Below are 5,389 nucleotides of genomic sequence, written 5' to 3'. Positions count from 1 at the left end.
CTTCTTTCCTTGCTTCTACTCTTGTAGAACTTGTTGAAGTTCTTCACCATTAGGCTCAATTCTTCATTGAAGGTTTGTTTCTCACTTGATGATGCGGGAGCATCACATGAGGCTTTGTAAGCACCGCTTGACTTGTTGTGAAGCTCTTCCTTATCCTTTAGTGACATCTCACGAGCAACAATTCTTCCAATGACTTCCGTTGGCTTGAGGTCTTTGTAATTGGGCATCATTTGGATCAATGTGCACACAGTATCATATTTTCCATCCAAGGCTCTTAGGATCTTCTTGATGATGAATTTATCGGTCATCTCTTCACTTCCTAAGCCGACAATCTCATTTGTGATGAGAGCAAGCCTAGAGTACATTTCAGCGACAGCTTCACCATCCTTCATTTCGAACTTGTCAAGTTGACTTTCAAGCACATCAAATTTGGATTCCTTGACGAAGTCGGTACCTTCGTGCATATCACTCAAAGTATCCCAAATTTCCTTTGCATTCTCAAGACGGCTGATTTTGTTGAATTCTTCGGGGCACAATCTGTTGAAGAGAATATCACAAGCTTGAGCATTGTATTGTAGCATCTTCAACTCTTCCGCCGTAGCTTCACGGTTCGGTTCTCTCCCATCAAAGAATTCACCTTGCAAGCCAATACACACAATAGCCCAAATGGCGGGGTTATGTGCAAGAATATGCATTTTCATCTTATGCTTCCAACTAGCAAAATTAGTACCATCAAACTAAGGACCTCTATGGTGGTAATTTCCATCGCTAGACGCCATACTCTCCTAGGTTGTGAAACCAAGGCTATGATCACCAAAAGCTATGGAAATCAAAGAAAATGGAGACCAAAGCTCTGATAAAAATTGTAGGATCAAAAGTATGTCAATAGGGGGGTGATTAGACTACTTGACCAAATAAAAATCTAGCCTTTTCCCTATTTTAAGTCTTGGCAGATTTTAGCAACTTAGCACAAATCAAGTAATCAACCTACACACGCAATTCTAAGAGTATAGCAGCGGAATGTGAAACAATTGCATATGAAGGTAAAGGGAGGAGTTTGAAAGGAGCATGCACAATGTAGACACGGAGATTTTTTATCCGTGGTTCCGATAGGTGGTGCTATCGTACATCCATGTTGATGGAGACTTCAACCCGCGAAGGGTAACGGTTGCGCGAGTCCACGGAGGACTCCACCCACGAAGGGTCCACGAAGAAGCAACCTTGTCTATCCCACCATGGCCATCACCCACGAAGGACTTGCCTCACTAGGGTAGATCTTCACGAAGTAGGCGATCTCCTTGCCCGTACAAACTCCTTGGTTCAACTCCACAATCTTGACGGAGGCTCCCAAGTGACACCTAGCCAATCTAGGAGACACCACTCTCCAAAAGGTAATAGATGGTGTGTTGATGATGAACTCCTTTCTCTTGTGCTTCAGATGATAGTCTCCCCCAACACTCAACTCTCTCTCATAGGATTGGATTTGGTAGAAAGATAATTTGAGTGGAAAGCAACTTGGGGAAGGCTAGAGATCAAGATTTATGTGGTTGGAATGGAATATCTTGACCTCAACACAAGTGTAGGTGGTTCTCTCAAAAACTATGTGTTGGAAGTGTTGGCATGTTCTGATGGCTCTCTCCACGAATGAAGAGCGGGTTGAGCGGTATATATAGCCTCCACACAAAATCTAACCGTTACACACAAATCACCAAACTCGGTGGCACCGAATTAGAAAACTCGGTCGGACCGATTTGGTTCACGATGTGACCGTTAGGCATTTCGGTGGGACCGATATGTCAACTCGGTGTTACCGATTTTATTAGGGTTAGGGCATAACGTAATCTCGGTGAGACAGATTACACAAACTCGGTGGGATGTAACACCCCAAAAATTTAACCATGATTTATTGATTTAAGTTTTGCCAGGAGAATTTTTTTATTTTTCTGGATTTATCTTTGATTCAGAACCTTTCTTTTCTTTGATATTGTGGAGTTTTTGCCCCAAGTAAAAAAAACTTTTCAAAGATATTATTTGGACTTGCATACCCTCTCTTGAACATTTCTTTTATCAGTGAAATTTTCTATATGATTATTTTCCTTGAGCTCTATATCTTTAAAAATGATTTTTCTTAAGCTTTAGATCCTCTTTTGCACTACAACCCTTTGATAGATTTATTTAAAAATCCCACCAAAATTTGGGGATGACACGTGATGTTCCTAGATCACTTTTGTGCAAAAATACCCTTTAGTCATTTGGAGATTTTTAGCTTTTCCCCAAGTTTTCAAATCTGGTCCAGTTTGCACTTTTGCACTACAACCTATTTAAATATTTCTTTAAAACTTACACCAAAATTTGGGGACGTTAGTAGGAGTATATTATTCAACTTTATGCAAAAACCCACTGGTGTTCTATGGAAAATTTCAGCAAAACATCCTCTTTTGCTCTCTGGACCAGATTGGCCTTTTCTACTGCAACTCCAATTTTTATTGCTCTGTTGCCCATGATTCTTCTTCTTGCTTATAGTCCACCCTACAAAACCCTTAAGTTCAGGAGAATGCACCCATGAGAGTATTTTTGGTCCATGAAACTATGCCTTTTCTTTCTGTCCAGAAATGGTTCTCTCAAAAACTTCCACTAGCAAGTTTCTGTTTTTGCCAAACTAACCTTGCGATCCTCCCTTTCATCTAAAGAGACTAGGATTTGGAGATTTTGGCCACCCCAAGAGTTGCCTAGATGCCCTTAGCATTCTGTCAAGCACCTTGTGTGCATGGTCAGATTTGACATAATTTTTAGTTTGCACACTGGACCTGCTTACTTTGCCTAACCACCATGAACACTAACCTCCTTGCAAACAATAACCTAGACCTGCCAAACCTCACATGATGTGGAGCCCTCTGGCATGCCATGGAATTTTGCCGAACAGCTCGCGTGCGTGCGCTGGGCGCGCCCAGAGCGCATGTTTTGCACGCGCGCGCACCGAGTCGCCGCGTCCCACTGCCGTCGCCCCGCGCTCGTTCTGGCCCTTCCCCACTCGCAGCCGACACGCCCCGACTCCTCCCTCGCCGCAGAGCCGCTCCTGGAGCTCCACAGCGCCGCCGTCAGGTCGGCCGTGGCCGCTAGTGGCCGGCCACAGCAGGCCCCTGCCCTGGACGGCGCCGCCCGAGCCACAGCCGCGCGCCAGCTCGCCCTGAACAGCTCGAGCTCATCCCCTCACCCTGCCAGACCCCACCAGCCATCGCCACGCGCCCCCTGGCTACAGAACGGCGGTTCGCCGTCGAGCTTATCCCCGGCCACCGCGGAACCGACCTACTCGTGCTATAAATAGGACCCCCGAGCTCGCCTAGGCCCTCAGGCAACCTCAAGCCAACCCTCTGGAGCCCCCTAGCCCGCAATTGACGGAGGAAGGCCGTCTTCCCCATCTCCGGCAGGTTCGTCCGCCGCCAGTCCCCGGCTCCGCTCGTCATGACCAGAGCCTCCCCCGTCCAACCAGTGCCACCATCCCCTTCCCCTCGATCTCGCAGAGCCACCCAACACCTCAAATTCGCTCGGGAACCGTCGTAGCACGAAGCCCCAAACTCACCCGAAGCTGCCGTCCGCCGCGGAGCTCGCCGCCGACGACTCCCTCCATCCCCGCCACCTCCTCGACCACCGGGAGGACCGCCCTAGCCTGGCGGATCCATCCCCGCCCTCAGAACCCCGCGAGGAGCCGTCGTTCGCCGGCGTTGATCGCCGGAGCCCCGCCTCTGTTCGGCCAGAGGAGGAAGGAGGCGGGGGCGACCGGTCAAACCTGACCAGTGGGACCCCTGGACCCACTGTCAGCGACCCCGAGCCGGTCCACGCTGGCTAAGTGGACACGTAAAGCGCAGAGTACGTTTTCCCCTCGAACAGTTTTTCTTTTCTGTTTCTTTTATTTATTTTTTTAACAAAAAGTTGACTAAAATTTGACTGTCTATAACTTTTTAAATAAAACTCCAAATGAGTTGATTCTTTTTCCTACCTCTCTCAAATTTCATCTAGTTTATTTTCATATTTATTTGAAAAAAAATTCAGACAACTTTTTGTACTGTTTTGAAACTATGTGTTAATTTGAATATTTTCAAAAATAGGATTTTTGGAGAGAGGAGAAAACTTTCAAAAGTTCTGGAATGCACCCTACCTCTCCACAACTTGAAGGTAAGAATTCTGAACCCTGGAATAATATTTTTGTGTGTTGTTTGATACGGTTACAACACCACCTTGACATGGAGCATTCGTTATTTTATGTGACGATACAATCATACGCATGAGTGCATAATGAAGATTCTTTGCTGTTAGAAATGGATATGCTTGTGATAGTAATCATCTTCGTATGCCTTTCATGCCTACCGGAAGGAAGCTGGGAAAGTCTCTGTCTTGGGTAGACACGAGCTTGTCTCTAGTTCCTCGTCAAGACGGTTGTGTCCGGTATGGCATGATGAGGTATGATGAGTGGTGATTCTATCTGTTGGTTGAAATATATTTGCTATGCTAATCATGCAGGGGATACTTAAACCTCCTGAGTCGACCATAGATCTAGTCTTGTTCCAGTAACCCCCATACTTGTTTCGTACTACCACTTGTCCCTGCCATAATTAGGGTACGGCTCAGTAAGTTGTCAAACCCTTTCCTAGCACACATCATACAGAGAGGCCATGGTGGAAGATACCTGCTGCATCCGGTATGCATGCCACCTAGTCCGGGGGCATGGGTGTTTGAGCGCGCGATATAAATTTGATCCCATGCTACGCGAGGTTGTAGCCTCCCCACTTAGAGTTTTGCTTAATAGGTGTCGTGGGTGATTCCAGACACCGGTAAGTTAGGCTGGTGTGTGCGGTCAGGTGTGTTTTCAATTAAAAGACCATAGACGGAATTAGTCCTGATGGACTAAAGAAATCCGTTACTCGTGGGTAAAGAGTACACCCTCTGTAGAGGTTAAATCTATTCGAATAGCCGGGTCCATGGGTAAGGACTACAGTCTGAGAGGGGTCAAGTGTCGGTCTTAGTGTCGGTCTTCGGAGGAGAAAACTGTTAAACCAGAACTAGGATCATGACTTGTGACTTGTGATGATTATGATTATTATTATTATGGACTAACCCATTATATTATTTGGATTATCGAGTATCCCTGGGACGGTTCTACCTCCTGGATATTCACTATGATCCTTTTATTTATAAGCCCTTTATGTGGTGTCGCTAAGACGCCCGACGGTGGCATGCTTGTTCTTCCTTTTATTTATAAGCCCTTTATGTGGTGTCGCCGAGACGCCCGACTGCGGCATGCTTGTTATTCCCCTTATTTATAAGCCCTTTATGTGGTGTCGCTCCGACGCCCGACTGTAGCATGCTTGTTATTTGTTTACTTTATAAGCCC

Source organism: Triticum aestivum, chromosome 2D, assembly GCF_018294505.1.
Source record: "Triticum aestivum cultivar Chinese Spring chromosome 2D, IWGSC CS RefSeq v2.1, whole genome shotgun sequence".
Classification (NCBI taxonomy): domain Eukaryota; kingdom Viridiplantae; phylum Streptophyta; class Magnoliopsida; order Poales; family Poaceae; genus Triticum; species Triticum aestivum.
This window is presented reverse-complemented; position numbering follows the sequence as displayed.